General features: G+C 41.8%; 1 protein-coding gene across 1 annotated transcript in view; it reads left to right on the top strand.

The window, feature by feature from the left end:
- The first annotated feature begins 20,434 nt into the window (after positions 1 to 20,434).
- Positions 20,435 to 26,687, top strand: part of IFRD1 (interferon related developmental regulator 1) — a 46,023-nt gene continuing 39,770 nt past the window's right edge. The window contains exon 1 of the mRNA XM_046669589.1: positions 20,435 to 20,499. The gene's annotated coding sequence lies outside the window, so the exon portion shown is untranslated. The remainder of the gene's footprint in view (positions 20,500 to 26,687) is intronic.

The following is a 26,687-nucleotide window of genomic DNA, read 5'->3' on the forward strand; positions in this document are numbered from 1 at the left end:
AACAGTATGGAGACTTCTCAAAAAATTTAAAAATAGAAATACCATATGACCCAGCCATCCCACTACTGAGTATCTATCCAAAGAACTTCGAATCAGCAATTTCAAAAGTCCCATGCACTCCTATGTTCATTGCAGCATTATTTACAATAGTCAAGATGTGGAACCAACCTAAGTGTCCACCAACTGGTGATTGGATAAAGAAGATGTGGTGTATATATACAATGGAATACTATTCAGCCATAAAAAAGAATAAAACTGTCCCATTCTCAACAACATGGATGGACGTTGAGGGTATTATGTTAGGTGAAATAAACCAGATAGAGAAAGACAATCTCTGTATGACTCCACTCACATGTGGAAGTTAAACATGTAGACAAAGAGAACAGATTAGTGGCTTCCAGGGGAAAGGCAGGGGTGGGGAGTGGGCACAAAGGATGAAGGGGCGCACCTACAACATGACTGACAAACAATAATGTACAGCAGAAATTTCACAGGTTGTAAACTATCATAATCTCAATAAAAATGTTTAAAAAATAAAAAAATAAATACATGGGAAAAAAAAAAGAGTGGCGAGAGTGGGCACACTTGCCTTGTTTCTGTTTTCAGAGGGATGGCTTTCAGTTTTTCCCCATTGAGTATGATGTTGGCTGTGGGTTTGTCATATATGGCCTTTATAATGTTGAGGTACTTTCCTTCTATACCCATTTTATTGAGAGTTTTTATCATAAGTGGATGTTGGATCTTGTCAAATGCTTTCTCTCCGTTTATTGATATGATCATGAGGTTTCTATTTCATTTTGTTAATGTGGTGTATCACAATGATTGATTTGTAGATGTTGGACCATCCCTGCATCACTGGTTATAAATCCCACTTGATCACACTATATGATCCTTTTAATGTACTGCTGTGTTGGTTTGCTATATTTTGTTGAGGATTTTTTGCATCTGTGTTTGTCAGTGATATTGGCTTGTACTTTTCCTTCTTTGTGTTGTCCTTGTCTGGCTTTGGGATCAGGGTGATGTTGGCCTCATAGAATGTTTTAGGAAGTGTTCTGTCTTTTTCAATTTTTTGGAATAGTTTGAGAAGGATAGGTACTCAATCTTTGCATGTTTGGTAGAACTCTCCTGAGAAGCTGTTTGGTCCTGGACTTTTACTTTGGGGGAGGTTTTTGATTACTGTTTTAATCTCTTTACTTGTGATTGGTCTATTCAGATTCTCTATTTCTTCTTGATTCAGTTTTGGGAGGTTGTATGAGTCAGAATTTATCCATTTCTTCTAGATTGTCCAGTTTTTTGGCGTACAGTTTTTCATAGTATTCTTTTATAATCCTTTGTATTTCTGTGGTATCCACTGTAATTTCTCCTCTTTCTTTTATAATTTTATTTATTTGAGCCTTCTCTCTTTTTTTTTAGTGAGTTTGGCTAAGGGCTTATCAGCTTTGTTTATCTTCTCAAAGAACTAGCTCTTAGTTTCATTGATCCTGTCTACTGTTTTTTGGTTTCTATTTCATTTATTTCTGCTCCAATTTTTACTATTTCACTCCTTCTGCTGACTTTGGGCTTTGGTTGTTGAAAGGAATAAAAGGAATCCAAATAGGGAGTGAAGAAGCGAAACGCTTGCTGTTTGCAGATGACATGATCTTATACATAGACAATCCCTCCAAAATCCATTGGAAAACTAATAGAAATAATTAACACTACAGTAAAGTTGCAGGGTACAGAATCAACTTACAAAAATCAGTTGCTTGTCTATATCCCAACAACAAACTTACAGAAAGACAACTCAAGAATACAATTCCATTTGCAATCTCAACTAAAAGAATAAAGTACATAGGAATAAATTTAACCAAGGAGGTAAAGGACTTATACAATGAAAATTATAAGACATGACTGAGAGAAATCGATAATGACATAAAGAGATTCCTTGCTCATGGATTGGAGGAATAAACATAGTTAAAATGTCCACACTACCCAAAGCAATCTGCAGATTCAATGCAATCCCAATCAGAATCCCAATGACATTCTTCATGGAAATAGAGCAAAAAAACCTAAAATTCATATGGGACAACCAAAGACCCCAAATTGCTAAGGCAATCGTGTGAAAAAAGAACAAAGCTGGAGGTATCACAATCCCTAACTTCAAAATGTACTACAAAGCCATAGTGATCAAACCGGCATGGTACTGGTATAAAAACAGGCACACAGATCAATGGAACAGAACTGAAAGCCCAGAAATAAAACCACACATCTACAGACGGCTAATCTTCGACAAATGTGCCAAGAACATACAATGGAGAAAAGATAGTCTCTTCAATAAATGGTGTTGGGAAAACTGGACAGCCACATGCAAAAGAATGAAGGTAGACTACTGTCTCACACCATACACAAAAATAAACTCAAAATGGATGAAAGACTTGAAGATACTTCCTGAAACTATAAAACTCCTGGAAGATAATATCAGTAGTAAACTCCTTGACATCGAACTAAAAAGGATCTTTTCAAATAACTTGTCTTCTCAGACAAGGGAAACAAGAGAAAAAATACACAAGTAGGAGCTCATCAGACTAAAGAGCTTCTGCACGGCAAAAGAAACTAGAATCAAAACAAAGAGACAACCCACCAATTGGGAGAAAATATTTGCAAATCATACATCTGACAAGGGGTGAATCTCCATAATATATAAGGAACTCACATAACTGAACAATGAAAAAGCAAACAGCCTGATCAAAAAATGGGCAGAGGATATGAAGAGACGTTTTTCCAAAGAAGGTATACAGATGACCAGTAAACACACGAAAAGATGTTCAACATCACTAATCATCAGAGAAATGCAAATCAAACCTACACCAAGACACCACCTCATACCTGTTAAAATAGCTATAATCACTAAGACAAAAAATAACAAATGTTAGAGAGGGTGTGGAGAAAAGGGACCCTCATACCCTGCTGGTGGGAATGCAAACTGGTGCAGCCACTATGGAGAACAGTAGGGAGATTCCTCAAAAAACTAAAAATAGAACTACCATAAAACCCAGCTATCCCAGTACTGGGTATCTACCCAAACAACTTGAAATCAACAATCCAAAGTAACATATGTACCCCTATGTTCGCTGCAGCACTATTCACAATAGTTAAGACATGGAAACAATCCAAGTGCCCATTGACTGATGATTGGATAAAGAAGATTCCGTATATACATATATATGTATATACAATGGAATACTACTCAGCCATAAAAAAGACAAGTTCATTCCATTTTCAATAACATGGAAGGACCTGGGGGGAATTATGCTAAGTGAAATAAGCCAGACTGAGAAAGACAAACACCAGATGATTTCACTTATATGTGGAATATAAACAAATACACAGACAAAGAAAACAGTTCAGTGGTTGCCAGGGGAAAGGGGGTTGGAGGTGGGCAATGGGGGTGAAGGGGAGCACCTACGTGGTGACAGTCAAGTGACAATGTACAACTGAAATCTCACATTGATGTAAACCATTATGAACTCAATAAAAAAATTAAAACATCTCTTATTTACATAATTTTGATTTAAAATTTTGATGATCATGCTGCAACATGAATGAAACTTGAGGATGTTATGCTGAGTGAAATAAGCCAGTCACAAAAAGAAAAATACTGCATGACACTCAATAATACACTTATATTAAGTACCTAAAGTAGTCAGTCTCTTGGAAAGTACAACAGTGGTTGCCAGGGGCTGAGGGGAGCTGTTCAATGGGCATAGAGTTTCAGTTTTGCAAGATGAAAGTGTCCTAGAGATCTGTTCCACAACAAGGAGCATATAGTTAACAATGCTGTACTGGACACTTAAAAATGGTTAGGATGGTAAGTTTTATGTTCTGTGTTTTTTACTGCAATAAAAAAGTTTTGAAAATCATTCATTATAATTTGTATTTTGTCTGTTCTTTTTTTTTCTTTTCTCTTTTTTTTTGTTGAGGAAGATTTGCCCCAAGCTAACATCCACTGCCAATCTTCCTCTTTTTGTCTGTGAGCCACCACCACAGCATGGCCACTGATGGATGAGTGGGCCGCTGAAGCAGAATGCACCGAACTTAACTACTGGGCCGCCGGGGCTGGCCCTTTTCATTCTAATATTGAAATTAATATTTAATATTGCAATATTGTTCGGTGTGTGAGTTCCTTTTACATTATGGAGATTAACCCCTTGTGAGATATATGATTTGCAAATATTTTCTCCCAATTGATGGGTTGTCTCTTTGTTTTGATTCTAGTTTCTTTTGCCTTGCAGAAGCTCTTTAGTCTGATGAACTCCCACTTATTTTTTCTCTTGTTTCCCTTGTCTGAGAGGACATAATATTTAAAAAGATCCTTTTTAGTTTGATGTCAAAGAGTGTACTACCGATATTATCTTCCAGGAGTTGTATAGTTTCAGGACATATCTTTAAGTCTTTGATCCACAAAAATAAAAAATAATTTTCATTTATACTCTGACCCTAGGACCCATGAACATCAAGATCTGCTGAGCTTCCATTTCTCTGAGATCTAGGCCTCTCTGCCCTAAGTGTAGCAATCTGACCCTAATGACCTCTTTTTATGCCCACTTTGTTTCAGAAATCTGATTCTCAAGTGTAAGTTGTCCCAGTTGATTTAAAACAGTGGCAGAACCCCGTCCCCTGGGTCAAGCAGACAGAGAGAAGGGTAAAGTGGAAGGAATGAAGTCTCATGGGGGCAGAGCAAGGAGACTGGTACAACATTTGCTGTAAATGTTGCCAAGATTGCAACCAGCAATGAAGAGTGGGCATTAGAAGGCAGGAAAAGTATCTCATCTTCAGAGGAAATTAAACAGTGAACTTAATTACAGCCCATAACTGACATACCTGGTTTTTCATTTGCCTCAAAGAGAAAATTCACATAACTGACCCACTCTTAAGACAGTTTCAGCTGTCAAGTTAAGATGTCGAACAGAACAGAGTATGCTCAGAAATATTAACTGGAAACCTTGAACTCATTCTCAAGCTTTTCATTAAATCAGACTCACCTGGCTCTTTGTGCTCTTTTCAAAAGGCTAAATGCTTGGCAGGTGGTGTAGGTATTTGGGGAAATTTTAGAATTGCATATATTGGAGCAAATTAGTTGTGTCCAAAAGTGGTGTTATTAGGATCACCGAATTACTATGTTATTGTGTGAATGAATACAAAATAACAGGCCTGGCTGTGCAGCATCCAGGTGGCAGCACTTCCAAGTTGTTTGGCTTTGGAATAGTCAGTTAGCCTCTCTGTGCTTTGCATTCCTCATCCATAGCAAGGTGGGATAATGATAATTCTTCTCTCATTAGACTACTATGAGGATTAAATGAGATTATGCATGTGAATAAAATACTAGAACAGGGCCTGGCATATTCCAAGCATTCAAATATTATTTATAATTATTGACTCTTTATCTATGTGTATTTTTTTCTTTTTAAAGATTGGCACCTGAGTTAACATATGTTGCCAATCTTTTTTTTCCCTTTTTTCTTCTTCTTCCCCTCAAAGCCCCCCAGTACATAGTTGTATATTCTAGTTGTGAGTGCCTCTGGTTGTGCTATGTGGGATGCTGTCTCAGCATGGCCTGACGAGTGGTGCCATGTCTGTGCCTGGGATCCAAACTAGTGAAACCCTGGGCCACCGCAGCAGAGAGCCCGAACTTAACTACTCGGCCATGGGGCTGGCCCCTATCCTTGTGTATTTGCTCCCCTCTAAGCTTAGCCAGCTGCCTTGCAAAATGTGCTCATTAGGAGAGTGTTGAGTGGATTAAACTCATCGCCACTGATATTGAACCTGAAGTGAGTTATCTCACCTGTTGCATAGCAAGTCAATCTCTGACACTGGGTGTAGTGGAAGAAAGTAGGAATTTTATTGTTGCGCAGTGCTGAGAAAGGAGAAAGGGCAGCTAATGCTGAAATCCCAAATTCCCCAAAAAGCTAAAAGGAAGGCTTTTTGTTTGGGGTTTTAGGTAGGGGAGGGGGAGCATATGGCCTTGTTGGTGGGAGCTTTTACACCAGCCTGTAGCTCCTTGCAGGGAGGAGATAATGAATCCAGGTGGTTGTCCTTGTCCATTTGTCTCCATGGTGTATAGTGGATTCTGGAGCCAGGAAGCCAAGGTGTAAGCAGGAAATGACTGTTTTGTGTTTTTTTGTTTTTTTTTTTTTTAGGAAGATTAGCCCTGAGCTAACTGCTGCCAATCCTCCTCTTTTTGCTGAGGGAGACTGGCCCTGAGCTAACATCCATGCCCATCTTCCTCTACTTTATACGTGGGATGCCTACTACAGCATGGCTTGCCAAGCGGTGCCATGTCCAAACCCAGGATCTGAACTGGCAAACCCTGGGCCCCCGAAGCGGAATGTGCGCACTTAACCGCTGTGCCACTGGGCCGGCCCCAACTCTTTTGGTTTTAACCCCATTTATGCTGGGTTTAATGTAGGGAAACTGATATCAGCGCCGGTATCACCACTACAAATTATTAAAATAAAACAGCTCAAGGATCCTGTGACAATGGCAGTGGGTCAAGCTTGCACTGAAAGACAAGTATTAGATTAGAGTGGACAGTCCATTTTAAATCACTGTTGTAAACCTACCATGTAGGTTTCGAAATGATTCTTCTAAAGGGCATACAAGGAGTTTATTTTTCATGATTGCTCTTAAAAGATGCTACAGACACCATGAAAAATGAGGAAAAGAAGTGGAAGGCAAGAGTTCTTGGAAGAATGTGAGATTGAAGATACTACTTGCCAAGGAGTTTTGGTCTTGTTTCCTTATATTTCAAAATTGTGTCCCACAGGGTCTCAATAACGACATCCTAAAGTTGGTTGAGGAGCTGATAAGAAAAGCGAATGGTTCTCTCTGGTATGCCACGGCTTCTGCTCTGCTACTAGCCACCATTCACCCCCAAAGGCCAAGGAGCCATGGGACCAGAAACCCTCATATCTCCTTGGAATTCCAAATTGGTAATATCAACAGGGAATATGGGAATTTAGAGGCCTTGAAAATAAGTTGAAATAATTATATAAAATTCTATTTGGCCTTTTAGATTTGCTAAGATTTCTTTCTTCCATTCTGGCCAACCTCATTATGCCTTAGAAGCCAGAATCCTTCCTATGTCCTCCCCACCCCCACCCCCAGGAGTCAATTCTGGACATTTGTCTTCCTTGAGATGCAGACCTAAGGAGAACAAGGCCTGTGATAGCAATTCCATCCTTGCCTGCTTCTCAGTCCACCTTTGAGTTCCAGTTCTATGTCTGCAGAATATTCTCTCCTTGACACTGGACATTTAAAGGGAGAGGGAGCTCCCCAGAAGGGAATGACCTAGTGTGTTAGGTTTAGGATAACTGTCTCTCCTCAAAGATACCTAGGAGTCATTTTGACTCAAAGGTTCCTAAGACAAAACTCGCCACCCTCTAACACTCACACAATGGCTGGTGTACCATCTGGAAGCACACATAATGACTGCTACCCTGAGGCAGACCACAGCTATCAAAAGGGAACCCTTCTGCCTCTGTCAGACACAACATCTCAGGTTCCTTCCACTCGCTCATTTATCAGGGCTTCAAATCTCCTTCCTCTCCTGTTTGCAATTCTTATATTACTTGGGGGCCACTTGTCTCTGCAACTAAGGCCCATAGAATGAAATATTTGACCCCTCCAAGTGTGGTGTGACAGGTCCAGGTGGGTAAGTGATGACCAGTGAAGCAGATTATTTCTACTTAAGAAGTTTCTGGAGAAAACCTAGACTATACTCAATAAATACTTTATTGACTCTTAGGATGGCTGAAGTGTCCAAGTCATCATTTTAATCTTTCCCACTTTGAAGTTCTAGGAAGAACTTGATGTCTCCCTGCTCTTATCCTCTGACTTTAATTAAAAGGCTTCTCCATCTGCCCCCAAATCCTGCCTAAGAATCCAACATCCGCAGCCTGCCTATCAACCTTATGATAGCCAGTAGACTCTTCTCACCTGCTGGCTACAGACATTCAAATTGTGTAACCAATTTATGAATTGAGCTGCCCTCCAATGCACCATGTTGGATTTTCTTTTCTGGCCCTGTGGACATCTTGGGAAAATGCCATCTGTTTCTGGTCTCTTTCAGTTATTGGAACAGTCTTATTTTCAGGTATTAAAAACTCCAGTCCTAATTAAGGCAAAATTTTACCTCCTAACCCCTCCCTGACCCTCTGTGCTCAGCCCAGGCCTGACCTGCAGTCCCACAGGCCAGCATGTGGAGGGTCACCTTTCCCTTCCCTACTCCCTGGCTCTTCCTCCTCCAGCATCCGGTTGTGGGCAAGGATTACAGAATCAGGACATCCTCCCCTTGAATTTAGTTGCTGCCGTTGGAAGTTCTCACCTGGATAGCAAACGCCCTTTGTTATGGAGAAGTCCAAGTGCTGGGCTTCGTCTCCTGAAGCATTTCTAAGGACACACGCTTCCCTCCATCCCACCAACGGCCTTCTAAGTACACTATTTTCTGGCCCAGGTACTGTACTTTGTGTCTGATTTCTTATGACTCCCTCTCATGTGCTATTCCAGGGTCCTCACCCGGGCTGTCTTCATCCCAACAGGTGTCCTTTGGTGATCCTATGAAGATTATGACTGTGTGATGCCCCTCTGCAATGTCAGTTTGGCCCATGGCAACCAAGCACCCTCATCCACCCTTGGGAGACGTGCTGCTTGCTTGCACCGTGCTTCTCTATTCTTGCACCGGCAGCTCTAGCCAGTCCCTCTTCTTACAATCTTCCAGGTGAGAATCAAGTACCAATTTCTATGTTCTTCAGACTCTGGGGGACATGTGTCAAGCTGTCTTACTTTGGTCTCATGGCAGTCCCTTCACTGACCTCTCTCTCCCCCTAAAATGTTTAATTGTAAGCTGACAGCTCCTTCAGTAGAGTCCTCTTTGATCAATCTCCTCGATAGTATTTCTTCATTGAGCTGTACTTTTAATATTTTTGTTGTTTGCTGCGTGTCTGCTAAACTTCGATAAAAAAATTTATTTAAACATTTTCAAATTAATTTTGCATTGACAGTTACACATCATCTTAGCTTCGAGTTGCTTAGCTACAACCTCTAACAAGTTTAGAAATATGCACATGTGTGTAGGGAGCATGCAAGGTCTTTACCCATGCAAGGACCTAACACAGGGTTCCTTTAAAGCAGTGGCAGCCATACTTATGTGACCTGGGGGTTCCTTTGCAATCACCATTAATCCATATAATGAGGCAACATCTCCGTACCCTGGAGAGTCTAATAGAGGAATTAGAGGTATTCAAGAGCTGCAAGCTGCATGTGAAAGAACTTTGGCAGCTAACGGACTTGTAATTTGATGATGAGAATAGTAGGGAATTTGTTTCTCTGTTTTATAACTTTAGACTTGTTGAACAGGTTTTTAAAAACTGAGACATATATGAACTTTTTTGTTGAAATCAAGAAGAGTCAGTTGAACTGAAGAACGAGCTAAATGGCTGAAAGGCGCTTCATCACCTCAAATAGAAATATATATATATACATATTTACATTTTGTCTTATTGCTCAAATACTAGGCGTAGTGACAAATACCTTAGACCTTTCGTATCTTGCCTCTCATTAATCCCTCCCTCAGAGAACATGTCTAACACTGAAAGAAACAAAAACTTCCCTTTTAGGAGATAATTCTGTATTTCTAGGTATTAGCAATTGTCTTAGCAATTGTTCTGTAAACCCTGTAGCCCACGCTGACTATTACAGATACCAATGGTGGTGTCAAGCTTTTGTTTGCCTTAGCCTAGTGCAACTCTTTTTATCTCAATGGATGACCTTGAAAGTCAAGCCACATCCTTGTTGTCATTGGGTGTTTCTTTTTTAAAGCAAGAAAGACTGTTAGAGAAGGTGACCTTCTGATGTAGATCTTCATGGTTTAACATGAGGCATAACAGCTGTGTTCTGTGAAATAAGCAACTTTTCCAAATAACGACCCTTATTCATCATTAAGATTTTCACAGGGAGGTAAAAATCGCACCGCTTAAAGTTAAAAATAGGTTAACCAAATTTGCAGACCACTCATTTTAGCATATTGTATTACTGTGCAATCCGAAAGGTAGAAAGACCCAGTCTAACAGCTTACAGAGGAGAATATAAGAATTGACGCCTAGGATGAAGGTTTTCTGATGAGTTACAAAACGGATTTCACTCACAGGGGCAAATCTCTCTTGTAATCCTGGAGGCATTGTTTTAAAAAAATGCACAGCTACTTTATGCACGATAGTTTTGGCATTTTATCAGCATGTAATTAAAATCCCTTTGTCTGAGGTTCTGGTTCTAAATTCTTGAACAGATAGAAGCCCAGAATGAACTGTGTTATGAATTTCAGAAAGAAGAAATTAATTTGACAACTGGTACAGCTCCGTCCCTGGGAGGGAGTGAGCAGTGCAGTGCTGCACTCTGTTGGGCTTCCGCGGAAACACACACAGCATGCATTTTGTTTGCCAAAAAAATCTTCCCAAGGAAACATCTCCAATTGCTTCCCTGGGAATAATTTGGCTGCTTACTCAACAGAGAGACTCTTTTTCAACAGAAGACCAAGAGAAACACAATAAACTCAGAAATAGAAGAGAAAACAAAATAAGTCAAAACTCCTTTGGTGGGTCCTGAGTGTTTGTGTCCCCCCAAATTCCTGTGTTGAAGAACCCCTAAACCCCAATGTGATGGCACTTGGAGTGGGGTCCTTGGGAGATAATTAGGTCATAAGTGTGCAGCCCTCATGAATGGGATTAGTGCCCTTATAAAAGAAACGCTTTTTCTGCATCTGTTGAGATGATCACATGGTTTTTATCCTTAATTCTGTTAATGTGATGTATTGCACTTATTGATTTGTGTATGTTGAACCATCACTGATCCCAGTGATAAATCCCACTGGATCATGGTGTCTGATCCTTTCACTACGCTGTTGAATTTGGTTTGCCAGTATTTTCTCAAGGACTTTTGCATTCGGCTGGCACCTTGATCATGGACTTCCCAGCCTCCAGAACTGTAAGAAATAAACGTGATCTAGTTCTGGCCAATGAAATATAAGAGCAAGTTGGCTGAGGGAAAGATTTTCCTCCCTGATGAGAGCAAAAGTTGCAGAAGAAAGTTACACTTGCCTACTCATGCCCCCTGCTGATTAAGCTGTTACGTGAGGTGGGCTGCCTAGAACCTGGCAGACATCTTGTCACCATCAGGTGTTAATTCTGTGGATGAAACCACTGAGCTGCTGACCACCCCTGGAAGAGCCTAGCTCTGATCTTGTTCCTTATGGTTTGAGCTTCTGGGGTCGAATATTCTGTTATGTGGAGCTAACTGCATTTCAGCTGCTACAGATGGTCTAAAGTCTGGGTAGGAGCTAACACTTCACACCTCTGCCTGGAGGAATATTAGAACTGGCCATTCTGCCTCCTATTAATTCTCTTAGTTGCTACTTTCATGGCTCAGCACTAAGAGTCCTAAGGATTATGGTTCAGTAAGGCTTGGGGATTGTAAAAGCAGCGTATATTTCCAACCTGAAGCTGGCCTCTAAAAGTATGGTTTCAGTGGCACCAAAATCTTCTACCCCGCATATAAAATAAAATAAAGTGAATTTCCTTATACCCTGCTTTCAGGTCTGAAATTCTATTGGTAGAGATTGACAGTCTCAGAGTTTTCAAGTCTTTTGTGTGTGTGTGTGTGTGTGTGTAAGATTACCCCTGAGCTAACATTTGCTGCCAATCTTCCTCTTTTTGCTGAGGAAGACTGGCCCTGAGCTAACATCCATGTCCACCTTCCTCTACTTTATATGTGGGACAACTGCCACAGCATAGCTTGACAAGCAGTGTGTAGGTCTGCACACGGGATCTGAACCAGTGAACCCTGGGCTGCCAAAGCAGAATGGGCGAACTTAGCTGCTGCACCGCTGGGCCGGCCCCCCAAAAAGACTCTTTTCTACAAAAATCTCTCCCAAAAGAGTAGTTGAAGGGGGCCAACCCGGTGGTGCAGCGGTTAAGTTCACCCGTTCTGCTTCTCACATGTTAACTGACATGGAGAACTGTAAGATGAGGACAAATGAACAGAATCTTAGGATCTATGAGTTGGTAGGGATCATTGAGATCACCTAGCCTCACACCTTTATTTTGTAGATGAAAAATACTGTGGACTAGAGAGGTTCAATGCTTTACCCAGATAATGTCCCTGGTCTCCAGACTTCCAGCCCAGAGGATTTTATACTCTGTTGCCACCCCCAAAGTGTGTGAACAGCACATTTTAAATGCCTGGAGGAGTCTTGTTGCAATTTCTCTGTCTGGGTCTGGAATCTGTGGGCTTGAAGCTTCATTTGAATAGTAAGTATACTTTTGCAACTGGGGGGGGGCAGGGTGAGCAGCATGAAAGGAGGAGCTGATGGACGCTGGAGGGAGCAGACACATGGCCACTGGCCTCAGGGTTCTGCTCTCTAGCTAGCGGAAAGGTCAGTTCCTTCTCTCACTCTTTCCACCTCCATCCTTACTTATCTTGTAGACTAAACACGTTTGTTTATAATCAACAACCCATTTAACATTTTGACATTTGTTAGCCCATTTAACAAATGTTATTGCCTGCTATATTTACTATAGGATCAAGTCTTTAAAGAAATCTATTTCTGAGATTTATAAAATTAGTCACTGCTATGTATATTTATTAAAGTTTCAGACTTTCTTTTTGTGGGATCGCCAAATAAAAATGTTTCTTAAAATGTTAGGTTAAATTACTCAGACATATTCCCTTATTTTTGTCAAGCATTTAAGGATCTATAAAGAAATGCATGCACCATTTAAAGAAATTCTGAGTTTTCATAAAAAAGCAAGAATTTGTTGCAGTGTCAACAGTAATCAGTCTCTGCTTTACACACACAGTTTTTAAACATATTCTTTCAAAAATCCACATTTGTGATTGTTTTGGTTGTTTATTTTTGCAGAGACATCTGTATAGTTCTATTTCAAACATTCCTAAGACCATAAATCTAGGAATGGTTTCTGTGCTCTCTTGCCCTCTGCTGGCTAAATTGAGACCTTCCTAAGAAGCATGTCAATCAGACACCTGATGGTCACCAATGCCCATCCTCTGTCCTGCCCTTTTTTCCTTTAAATTGAGGTAACCTTGGTTTATAACATTGTGTAGGTTTCAGGTATACAACATTATAATTTGACATCTGCATACACTACAGTGTGCTCACCACCCAAAGTGTAGTTTCCATCCGTCACTGTATAATTGACCCCCATTACCCATTTTGTTCCCCCTACCGTCTTTCCCTCTGGTTGGGAATCTGTTGCTTGCTTCCATGAGTTTGAGGGGTTTTTTTCTTTTGTTTGTTTGGTTTGGTTTGGTTTCGCTTTGGTTTTTGTATTCCACGTATGAGTGAAATCATATGGTATTTGTCTTTCTCTGTCAGACTTATTTCACTTAGCATAATACCCTCAAGATCCATCCATGTTGTCACAAATGGCAAGATTTCATCTTTTTTTATGGCTGAGTGTCCTGCGCATTTTTAGGTCCCTGTGGTAAAAACCTCTTTAACAATCTGTATGCCAAAGATAAAAATCTACCTTTAGACGCTCGCTTCTCATCAAGATATCCATGACCTGATGGCTCCAGCTCACGAGATCTGTCCATTCTCAAGCACCTTTTGTATTTACCCCTTGCATCCTATGACTAGCACTTTATTATATACTGTACTATTCCCAAATTGTCTCTACTGCATAATTTAATAGATATATCAGTGCGTAAATATAAGCTGTATCATTCTGTTTTGGTTATTAATTGCTTGGTGTTTGTCTTGTTTTCCCAGCGTGACTGTCAGTTCTCTAGGCCTTCAACCTCATCAACTGGATTCAAAAGAGGCCTGAGCTATGGAAACTAAGCCCTCACACACCCCTTAAACCTTCATGGGTTGATGAGGGGGCCCTATTTCTTGCTGTGACCCTGGCAGTCCCAGGCATCCTCCAGCCCACCTGCAGTGGTCAAAATGAAGCACACACACTCGGGTGAGGCCAGCCCTTCCGTGGGGGGCCTGGTGGAGGAGAGCAAGCCGGTTCACGGTCTTCCAGCTGTATTCCCCCACTCTCCTGCTGGTGGTGAACGCGCGCTGATGTTATTTAGGTTCTGCTACCACTGAGACCCCGCTGCTCTCCTCTCTTCCCTGTAATTCTCACGAGTCTGGGGTTCTGAGGGAGGCTCCAGAGTGACTGCTGCTCTTGGATTTCTACTTTCTATTTACATCTAAATTGTAATCTGTATTATTCTCTGTCTCCTAGTTATTCTGCAGGTACGAGCTTTAGCTTTTCTCTCTGTTTCTTTATTAATCTATACTTCCCCCCTCCTCCCCCAAAGGAAGGGTGTGTGGAGAGATTTGAATTTGGGTGGCTGGCATTATCATCCTATGGGAAAACTGCAGAAATTCTCTTCTGATTTCTTCGGAGTGTTTGTTTTGCGTTGTTTTCTCAGCGAGGTAGAAAACAAGACAATTAGCTGACTGAGGATGGGGGTGGAGAGGGGAGAGGTGTGAATAGCTGCCTGGAGGAGCTGGAGACTGAAGGACGGGGCAGTGTGACTGCCTAAGGGCATGAAGACACCACGTGAGGTCTGTGGTAATAAATTTAAAGTAAGACCAGTCAGCATGATCACGGGCTTTTCTCCAGCCATGTTCAGCTGCTTCCTGTTGTGGTTTACCAAATGAGTACAAAGAAATGTGCAAAACAGAGGAGGAGAACTTTAAAGCACTCTTGTGAAACACAAAAGCAGACTGAACAAATAGCAAGACATGCCATGCTCTTGGATTAGACAACACAGCAACAGGGAGATGCCAATTCTCCTCAAGTTAATATATACGTTTATTGTGATCACATTCAAAGAAGAAAACATTTTCAAAAAAGAAAATGGCCCTTAAATATCTGAAAAGCTATTTAGTCTTGCTTATATTAAAAGTGAATTAAAAAGTATTTAAGGGGCTGGCCCCGTGGCCGAGTGGTTAAGTTCGCGCGCTCCGCTGCAGGTGGCCCAGTGTTTCGTTGGTTCGAATCCTGGGCGCGGACATGGCACTGCTCATCAGACCACGCTGAGGCAGCGTCCCACATGCCACAACTAGAAGGACCCACAACGAAATATACAACTATGTACCGGGGGGCTTTGGGGAGAAAAAGGAGAAAAATAAAAAAATCTTTAAAAAAAAAAGTATTTAAGAATATTACTGCTAACCTATCTGATTGGCAAAACTCAAGAAGTTTGCTAATACCCTCTGTTGGTGAGATTGTGGAGAAACAGGTGCTGTCGTAATTGTTGGGGGTGGAAAATGATGTAGCCTCTATGGAGAATAATTCGCAGTTGCCTAATAAAGCTATATTTGCATTCACCTGCTGACTTAGCAATTCTATGTTTAAGAATCTCTGTAAGTTCAAAACAATATGTGCAGGGAGGTATTCATTATGACATTATTTATAATAACAAAAGATTATAAACAATCCAAATATCCATCAATAGGGGGCTTTTAAATAAAATAAAATACAAAACAGAGCAGGCTGTTAAAAGAAAAAAGAAACAGCCCTCTAAAAACAAGATTCAGAACAAAAGATTGGATAGATAAAAGATGTGTGTAGAGTAGTATCTTTTGTGTGAGAAAGCAGTAGAAATAAGAACATTTAGGGGCCAGTCCGGTGGTGCATTGGTTAAGTGAGCATGTTGTGTTTCTTGGTGGCCCTGGGTTCGCCGGTTCCCATCCCAGGTGCGGACAGGGCACCGCTTGGCAAGCCATGCTGTGGTAGGTGTCCCACAGATAAAGTAGAGGAAGATGGACATGGATGTTAGCTCAGGGCCAGTCTTCCTCAGCAAAAAGAGGAGGATTGGCAGCAGATGTTAGCTCAGGACTAATCCTCCTAAAAAAAAAAAAATAATAAAAAAAGAATGTTTGATTATTTTTGCAAAAACCAAAACCTTGGAAGAATGAGTCAACAATTAGTAAAAATGGTATCGTAGAAGCGGAAGGAAAAAGGGGCAGAGGAGATAGAGATGGAAGCAACACTTCTCTAAATATATTGAACAATGTAAACATTTTACAAATTTCAAAAAGATAATAAAGTAAAATGAAAAAGGAAAATAAAAGTAAACCCTAACATTGGAAACAAATTAATTTAAATGAACATCAGATGGAGAGATCACGTGCCTTTTCTTGTTGGCCCTCCACTTGTGAGCTTCCCAGTAAAGCCTGCTCTTCATACCCAAACCATGGGAAGCTGTGGAATTTGTACCACTTGCCTCGATTATGTTCATTTTGTCTATGGTCTATCTTTTCCCACTGAACAGCCAGTTCTACAGGGCAGGGGTCTTCATTTGTTTTGTTTACTGATGCAGCCCAACAGCCTACACAGGGTCTGGCACATAGTTGGTGCTCGATGAATGTTTGTTGAATGAATGAAACTCTTTGGGGGCAAGGAAGCCATTTAGTAAATGTACTTATTTTGATGCCTTAAAGCTAGTACAAGGCTAGCACAGGAATTGCTTAATATATATTTTTATCTGAACCCAGATATTTTTAGCAGAACTCCAACTACATTTCTGTCATTTATCCACATCTGGCCAATAGCCCTGGCCCCTTCTGCCATGACTTTATCTGCAGCTGGCGGTCCCTGGCAGCCAAGACATTGCCCAGGCTCATGCTGTGTTGAATGTGGCCCAAACTGGCAAAGATTTACTCTTTCTCCTTTAGTGTGCTTCCAGCTGAGCTGCTCTGTAGATGTTTCAGAGGTATCTCTCTGTTCCTTTCTAGTCGGCTGACAATGACAAGCAGTGATACTTTGGATTCATGGAGAAATAAATCTCTCTTTAAAAATGGCTATATACAGATGAAATTTCTTTCAGTGGGTCTGATTTAATCATAAGCTAGGTAGATCTACCATCAGTAAGAATAGCATCAAACTTCTGACATTCCTCTCTTAGCACTTCATTCTCTCTGTAAAATCCATTAAAGGGCTTCAGTTGGGAGTCCACTTCTTAAAAAGTTTTCCCTGAGAGCAAGATGTGTAGATTTGAATCCTCGCTCAGAGAAGTTACTAACCCACCTTCCTGGGACTCAGTTTCCATAATTTCAGCAATATTTATCTTTCCAAGTTGTTGGAACTACTAGCAAATATGTATGTCACACCTCTAGCACAGCACCAGTTCTCCGCTGAAGGGTGCTGTTAATAAAAATAGGTTTCCTATTGTTGCTGCACAAAGGGCAAGATCTGCTTCCCGCGAGACAAAAGCCAATCACCAAGAGGCAAGATGGTGGGAGACAAAGGGCACTTTATTATAGCTTACTAGCAAGAGGGAAGATGGTCGACTAATGTCCAAAAGAACCATCTTAAGGGGGCACAGAATCTTGAAGCAGTTATATAGGCCAGTGGGTTATAGGGGAGAGGGTTAGGAATGTTGACCCTCTGGTGTTACAGACTGGGAGGTGCCACACCAGATCTTTCAGTTTTCATTGATGGTGGCTATCAGCATAGACTCTCTGTTTGGGGGGTCATCACATTCCTAAGGAACTCAAAAGAACGAAGTTATTGTCTTAGCGCAGCTGGAAGGTACATGCACTAGCAGGGGTTATAAAATCTACAGAACAGGTGGATCTCCTGGAGGGTGCAAATCCAGCTGGGTTAGTTAGTCAGAGGTCATTCAAAGTTAAGACATGGTCTCTTTTCTACAATATGGCTTCACTTATGTCAAGCTTGTGTTAAGCCGGTTTCATTATTCCTACTAAAAATAGAAAAAAGAGATTGGAAGGACATATATCAAAATGTGGACAATCATTGCCAGGTGGTGGTGAGATTATTGTGCTTTTTATTCTGGTGATTTAAACTTTCCTGGGCTTTTCATATCCTGTAAAATAATTATACAGTAGTTTTATAATCAGAAAATTTAATAAAAATAATAATTTATATAACCTTTAATAGTTAAAAAATTCTCAGTTCTCCTTCTGTGATTCTGTCTGGTTTTTCAATATAACTCACAACAAAAATCAAACTAAATAAAAGAAGTTGTATTTGTTCATTTCATTAAGAATCAGGAGAATTAGTATGAGCATATAGACCCAGGGCCTGAGAAAAGAATTCAATCTGCAAACAAATATGAACAAGAAAGAAAAGTGAGGACTTGATCTTTAGAACAAATATTGAAGTTAGAACTTTTAGGACCTGGTGACCAGATGGCAAGTCTTTTAAAGTGGTGGCAAAGAAGAATAATCTTGAGATCAGGGAGTGGCTTGTAGGGGAGGAAGAAATATTCCTTTCCCCTTCTAGGTTCTTCTGGCTGGTCTAAGAATGAAGTTGTCATGAGACAGAATAACAGGAGAAAATCAAACAAATTTAATTACATGTATACGTGGGAGACACCAGGAAAACGGAGTAACTCACCAAAATGGCTCAAGCCACCCCCTTAAATCCCATCTTCAGCTAAAGACAAAGGAGGATGTTGGGGGTAGTGGTTTGGAACTTCAAAGGGGAGGAAGGTGGTTTACATGGAGATGGAAAAGCAAATGTTTGGTAGACAAATGTGTGCCATGCCTTGCAAAGACAATGAGATATAGAGAGGCCTTTGATCAAATGTGCCTTGCTAGGTTCCTCCCTGTCTACTGCACCTAGTTCATATTATACTATAGTTATTTATGATGATAGCTCCTTTCTGGAACAGGTCTTCTATCTTAAAACTTTTTATGCAGTTTTGAGGAGGTCAAAGTTTTTTCCTGAGTCTTTGTTCTTAAAAATAATCAAGCCAAAGAGACACACATTTTAGGGTAGCAAATTCTGCTGCCCTACAGGCTCAAGAGAGTGCCCCCTGTGAACCAGAGAGAGCAGAGTGGGGGTGCCTCCTATAAAAAGAAGTACCCTCTCTCTGCTGGGAAGGCAACCTCTTCAAGGGTATTTCTGAAGAGTCATGCACGGAGCAGTGAGGCAAGAAGCACACATCTGTGCTACAGCCACCCTTGGTGATTAGTGTGGAGAGAGATGTCACAGCCAGGTTGTGCATACCCCCACAAAGGGATGGTTACGTTTGCATCATCTGGTGAGGGGAGGAGCCAGGGCAGTTATCAGAGATTGGAAGCCAAGAGGGAAGGAAGTGGCAGAGTTTGTGGTTGCTGTTCTTTGGACCGGCCGGCTACTCTCTCCTCCTGTCACTTGCAGGGGCTGTGGTCAGGGTTGCAAGAGGAGCAGTGGGGACAGAGGAGGCACTTGCAACCACTCAGTACATGTGCCTGAGACTTTTAACCCCTCCGAATTTCACAACTGACGACATAGGAAGTGTGGACTTAGAAGGGAACATGGGGCTGGCAGTGGTTTACTCAGGACTTCAAAGGGCAAATATTTGTGCCAGTACAAGTTCTCTAGTAAGCAAAGATGCTGAAATGCATTTCCTCTGTGGCTTCTTTTATAGAGTGTTGACCAGCTGTATAACTCAGGACATCTGCACTGTCGCAGAGCTCTGCGGCCTGAAAATCAGAACAAGCCATTCATCTCAGTCTTACAACATAGAGCAAGGGTCAATTAGTTACCAAAATTGATATTTATTATGGGGAGAATTTATAACAGAGAATAGATGGCAAGCCATCTTTATAACTCTGGCAATGCCCTCAGATTGCACAGATAAGATGAAGAAATTAATAAAGAAATTAATAAATAGTTGCGCTCATCTGTCTTTTGGAAAACACATCAAATTGTTTTCCTATGCTTCACTTCCACGCATTTCCACTATGAGCAGTTCTTGTATTTGCTTTCTCCTCACTCTCATTTAACTCTTGTAAAAGAAGAACCTGAGCAACATTCCCAGGCTGAAAGTTAGCACCTTTTCTGCTCAAAGCACCCCCGTGATTCGCAGGTGGAAATTCCCAGGTGTCAGTAACAGCACCTGCCCATTTGGCTGCGGCTGGAGAACTGAGGTCAGACTTGTGCCCAGAGAAGGAAAATAACCAGTTGGATCAGTGGGCGAGAGATGAGAGCATAAATAGTGCTGAGACAAAGAGAAGGTCAGCTGCAAGTGGGTCAGGAGATCAGAGTGGACCGAGTAGGCCCTGGAATGCTCTGCTGGGAGGCCTGCCAGGAGGACTTCAGTCCCCCACCCCGCCCCCATCCTCCCCCCAGGGGCAGGATGACTCGGCATTTCCTATTATTATTATTAAGGCCAACCCCAGAGGCCCTGGCAAGGCTGACTGCTGTTAAAACTGGACTGTTCTCCTTCTGGTTCCTGGTTCATTCTAGGTCTGTGTAGTAAAAGGCTGTTCCAGAAGGGATGTATAATCCATCCTTGTATTTAATACTCTTTTATTACTTTTTTAATTTGGGCCAACAGCCTGAGCTGGTCAGGCTTTGGGCTGACACCAGCTGCTTTATCTGGCCACATTGTCACATAATAATAAGTAATCTTTATTGGTGATCGCTAGGTGCTGACATTGTGTGGAAGAACTTTCCCGGACATCCCTTTTAATTCTCAGAAGCAGGCCACAAGGTAGGTATTATCATCTCCATTTGCAGATGAGAAAACTGAGGCTTAGAGATGTTAATTAAATTGCTCAAGGATTGAGAATCTAACTCAAGCCTTTTCACTTAAGAGTCCCTGCTCTTATCCTGTACCCTCTACTGCCTGGCAGAGATTAGAAATGGTTTATTGAGATTAAACAAAAATCAGAAGGTGATCATATGCAGGAGAAAATTAAAGTGAGCCAAGAATGTGATGGGAAGGGAAGGTTAGAATGGGGGAAGCACCTGCTGCTGGGAGAAAATCCAACGTGGCTCAAACCACTGGCCCTTTCTGGCCAGAAAAGCTCCTCCCTAGAGGCTCCTTTACCTGATTAACATCTCTTCAAGATGGACTCGTCTTGTTATCTTTGTTTTCCATGTATGCATTCCATGGATTTTTTTAGATCTGTATTCTTCCAGCCATCAGGGGACAGGTGTGTATTCAGTGAGACTGGAGAGGCACCTGTCATACTGTTGCCCCATCTCCAACCCTCACTAAAATTTTCACTGTTACAGTAACTGGGTAAGGCAGTAAAGGCTGGGGCATTGTCTTCAGAGGTTATCACTGAAATGCACACATTGTCCTTGTGGGGGACTGGCATTGGCCACCCGAAGATATGTCTCTTTGGCATGAGGATTATTTGGGGCTGATTACTTTTAATGACCTGCAGACAGGAAAGGAGCTCTGAGAAGTAGAATTTACTTACCATTTGTTAAGAAACATTTACATTTGTAAGGGAAATCTCCATCTGTAAAGTTGTCTCCCTCTCTGTACCAGGAAGAAGGGGGATGACCTTATCTCTAGAAACTCCTATCAATACAGAATGCAAGGACTTAAATCTGCATAATAATCTTATTCCTGTTTATTGTACTTGTCTGGTAACCTCCTGTAACTGACTTCCCCCACCCCCAACATCCTCCTTTGTCTTTCGCTGGATATGATATTTAAGGTGGTGGCTTCAGCCATTTTGGCGAGTTGCTCAGCTTGCCTGACCCTCTCCCATGTATACATGTTATAAAGCTTTGTTTAATTTTCTCCTGTTATTCTGTCTCATGTGAATTTAATTTGTTCTCTGGCCAGAAGAACCCACAGTGGGTAGAGGAACTGTCTTCCTCCCCTACATCCTCAAAGGCAAACTCCACGAAGGCAAAGATTTTGTCTTGTGGTTCACGTTTCCATATCCCTAGCTATGGGAACATAGAAGGTGACCTTTATGTATTGAATTAAGAATTTATAAATAAATGAATTAAACAGATGAACAGGAGGCATAGTATCCTGTGAAGCCTTTGTTGACACTCTTGTCTAGCTGATTCATTGACTTTGCAAAGCAGAGAATGGGGAGGAATAGGTCACAGGTAATATTTTTTGGGGATGTGATTGGGTAGGATTAGGGATGGGGAAGTTTGGAGCTTGGGGCTCTATAGTGGGAGCCCCTGGAGAACTGGTGGGGAGTGTAAACTTCCCAGTCTAACTCCCTCTCCACTTCAGTGTCAATGTCTGTATACTGTCTTCACATGCTTCCCTCAACTTTAGAAGGAGAGGTGTCCTTCTGACTTAAAAAGGCTAAAATCTCTAGTTTTAGCCCTTCTCTGGCATTTTTGCTCTTTCTCCCCAATGATGGCTTCAAATAAGCACAGTTGTTCCTCCTTCAAGAAAAACAAAACAAATAAAAACAAAACCTGGTTTGACTGTGCAGTTTTTTCTGGTCATCACTGATGCGGGGTCAGTGAGCCGAGGAGTCGAAAGAAAGATTTCTTAGACTCTCAAGATCTGGCAGTAGTGCTCTTTTATTTAGAGAATAGTGTGGAATAGCATGGGGACAGGACCCATGGGCAGGCAGAGCTCCTGCTGCTGCCGCTTCTGCTGCACCCGCTGGCATGGGGACAGGGCCCATGGGCAGGCAGAGCAGCTGCTGCTGCCCCCACTGGCATGGGGACAGGACCCATGGGCAGGCAGAGCTGGTGCGTGGGGACAGGACCCACGGGCAGTCAGAGCTCCTGCTGCTGCCCCTGCTGGCATGGGGACAGGGCCCATGGGCAGGCAGAGCTCCTGCTGCTGCCCCTGCTGGCATGGGGACAGGACCCATGGGCAGTCAGAGCTCCTGCTGCTGCCCCCGCTGGCATGGGGACAGGTCCCATGGGCAGGCAGAGCTGGTGTGTGGGGACAAGACCCACAGGCAGTCAGAGCTCCTGCTGCTGCCCTGAGTTGAGGGTTAGGGCTAATTTTATAAGGCATGGGTACGTGACTTATTTTTACTGGAGAAAAGAAAAGATGATGTAAAAAGTCATTAAATGATTTCAGTGCAGATGGGGTCTGGTTATTGTGCGGTCATATAACTTTAGATACGAATCTGGCCATATAGATCGGCATGCAGGTGAGGATGCCCTGGGCTTCTCTCCCTGGGGCAGTCCTAATTCATACCATAAAAAAAGTCCACTGGGTCATATAGTTTGGCATGTAGCCCAGGTCACCTTGGGCTTCTCTAGCTGGGGCAGCCTTAATCCACATCAATCACCCTATTTCTCTTCCATTTACTGTTACACTTGAAAAAATGGTCGCACATTTTATCTTCATTTTTCTACTACCCACTTACTCTTAATTCCTTGAAATCTGGCTTCTCCTGCTGCTGCTTTACTAAAACGTTCTCTTTCTGTCTTTTGTAGAAATCAAACAGAACGAAACACTTTACATCAGACTACTAGTTGTCCCTGAAAATCCTTTCCCTTTCTTCCTTTTATGAATAAAACTTTCCCGAATTTTATCTGGGCATATGGATGCCCACCTAGAGACTACGTTTCCCATCCTCCCTTGTGGTGGGGCATGGACATTTAGCCAGGAGCTGGGGGCAACTTCCTGCTTCCCCCAAATTAACTGTCTTGTCCTTCCTCTTTTGTTCTCACTGTTGACTAGAAGCAGCCTGGGAAATTGGTGGTCAAGTGGGCAGGGCTGGCATGTTCTGCACAGCAGTGCCTTTCTACCAGCCCTGGACTATATCATTTCTGGATCTTTATGTAAGAGAGAAATAAGCTTATACTGTATTTTAATCTTTCTGTCTTGGGGTCTCTTTGTTACAGCAGCTTATCATGTATCCTAATAAAATCCTTTATTTCTTATTTAAAAAGTAATATGCATTCACTGTAGAAACTCCATAACTTAATGATACATAAAAGATGACACAATTCCTGTTGAACCTCCTACTTTTCTGATTGATTATTCTCAGTAGTCTGTGCTTAATTGCCTTCTTTTCTCTCTCCCACCTACAGTCTTGGGCACAGCCCAGAACTAAGTTCTCTGCTCTCTTGTCTCTCTACTATCTCAGAGAATGATTCATATAGTGATTGATTTAATCATTAATTTGTTCATTCATTCAAAAATATCTAGCGAGAACCTACATTCTACTAAGTGCTGGGGACCTACATTCTGCTAAAAATTAATCAGACATGGCTCCTACCCCTAAGGAGATCACAGTCTGGAGAGGAGAGGGAAAAGCAGACATAAACAAGTCCTTTTAACATAGTGTGGTGAGTACCTTGACAGAGCTCTGCATGTGGGACTACAGAAGAGGGCACCTAACTAGCTTGTTGCAGGTGGAGGGGTGGGTGTTGATGAAGGCCTCCAGGAGAAGGTGAGCCTGGGAAAGTGATGAGGCAAGGAGGAGGGATGAGGAGATTCCAAGCTAAGAGGTCAACCAGGAACCAAAAGCCTGGATGTGAAAATTTTCCAGGTGTTTGCAAGGAACTACAGGCATACAGGCAATATGGTGTTGATACTGCCAGTGATACAATAAGTTGTTGAGAGCTAAGGGTGGAGAGGTACAAAGGGTGATGTCTTGGAGGCTTTGCTTGTCATGCTAAGGAGGCTTGCAGCTTCCTCCTGTTAAGGCTTTGATGAGGGATATGCAACAGAAGTGTGAAACTGTAGATTTACCTTTTAGATAGAATTCTGGGTGGCTGAGTGAAAGACAGATTTCTGGGAGGTAAACAAGAGTGGAAACAGAGGACCAGTTATGAGGCTATTTGCAGTGGGGTAGGTAAGAGGTAGTGACAGCTAGATCCAAGGTATTGGCATTAAGAAGGAAGAATGAGGGGCCGGCCCTGTGGCCCAGTGGTTAAATTTGCACGCTTTGCTTTGGCAGCCCAGGGTTTTGCCGGTTCTGATCCTGGGCCCAGACCTGGCACCACTCATTAAGCCACGCTGAGGCGGCATCCCACATGCCACAACTAGAAGGACCCACAACTGAAAATATACAACTATGTACTGGGGGTGCTTTAGGGAGAGAAAGGAAAAATAAAATCTTTAAAAAAGAAAAAAGGGATGAAGAAAGAAATGGATTAACAAAGATTTAGGAAATAAAATGTGAATGACTTGGTGACTGAAGAAGAAATACGAGGAAGGATCAAAGACGACTCCTGAGTTTCTCACTTGGGTGGCTGGGAAGATGGGGATGACAGTCTTAGTGGCTTTAGCTATCACTTACTCATGAGGTGGCTTATCGTGAAGGTAAGGAAGCTTAACCTTCAGGCTCCCTTCCATGCATGGACCCATCAAAGGCTCTGCGAGTGGCCCTACCAATTTTGTATTCTTAAATCTATATTCTTTTTCTTAAAGAGGGCCCACATCCTCTTTGAGCTGGTATTAGCTTCAGACACACAAAACCTGAATCCACCCCTGTCCATGCGCTTTCAATTCATTCTGATTACTACTAGATTAATCTTCCCAAGAAAACCATTGACATCATGTCAATCCTCTCCTCGAAAGCTATTGTCATCCTGTTAGCGACCTTTTACCCACATGAAAATTTTACCTTGGGATTGCCTTTTACCTCCTCTCTCTAAAATCACCTCCTAACAGATGTTTATAATTTCAGAAAAATAACTTTTGACCTGTCTGCCAAAGAGCAGGGACGTCATTTACAAATGTTCAAAGTCTTTGGTCCTTTAAGACCTGTTTACTAGTCGAGCTGCTTTCATTACAATTACTCTGCTGAACTTTCTTATTTACTACCAATCTTCTTGCTTTGTTTTTATACCAATTGTGGCGTTTCTACCTTAAACACTTGTCTAATCTCATTCAGTGGTGACTGGTGCTTGGAATGTCTCATACCTACAGAAAGCCTCTGGCATAAGCAAACATCACTTTTTACTGTGGCCCTGGGGGACATCCAGCACGTGATTACACTTCAAAATTCTGGTTTTGATAATGTTGAGTCAAAGGCAACTTGTACTCTAGAATGTTCATTCTGAGCTATAAACCTTTGAACATTAGTTATCCAATAGCTCCAGCATCTAGAATATAACATGTTGTCTTCCGCAGTCACAGAGCTGTTCTGGACCATTCTTTCATCTGAAAGAAGAGTTGTCTTCATTGTTGTTCGCTGCATTTGCCGCCTGAAAAATTACTTCTTAGGATCTTTCTGCTATCTGAGCAGCTGCTACTCTGTGTATGAAAAATCTAATTTCACTTCCAAAGCTTTGTTCGCATCACGTCCCTTCTGCTTCAACAGACTCACTCAGACACAGTAAAATGGGACTCATCGTATCAATTTATTATCTTAGCAATCTCAGTAAACAAGGCAGTCTCACCATGTTCCTTTTTCTTTAGACATAAGGCAGGCCTAGCATCTTTCGATAAAAGAACATACTGTATGGCATCATGTTACAAAAATTGCAGATTGGTTAAATTTTCCACTGACAATCCTTCAGTTTTTCTTGTAAGAGGATAACTTATTATGGTGAGAGGTTGTTATATAAATAAAATAAAGACAGAATGTTACTATTAGAAGACAATTCTGAGCGATAGAGCACTGATGTTTCATACTCTCTTTCTCATCTCCCTTCTTCTCAGCTTCTTTGTAGTTCTTCCAGTCTCTCCATCTCTCTACTATATGTTGGCAGATACGAGTCAGAGGGGCAATGAGGTTGACAGCATCTGCAGAGCCCCAAGGACTTCTCTTGGAGAAAGGGTTCCGGGTCAACCCACCACAATTCCACAGAGGGAGGTATGAGCCAGGGAAAGCAAAAACTTATAATCCTAAGTAACATAGAATAGATACAACCTTGGGCAGGTGGAGGATTTCGGAGTCCAATTCTTTTTCGGGAAAATTCTGTTTACTATATTGTAATTCTCTTCTGATCTTTGTGGTGCTTTGGGGAATTCAGGGACAGGCATGTGTTGGT

This window comes from Equus quagga, chromosome 8 (genome assembly GCF_021613505.1).
Source record: "Equus quagga isolate Etosha38 chromosome 8, UCLA_HA_Equagga_1.0, whole genome shotgun sequence".
Classification (NCBI taxonomy): Eukaryota; Metazoa; Chordata; class Mammalia; order Perissodactyla; family Equidae; genus Equus; species Equus quagga.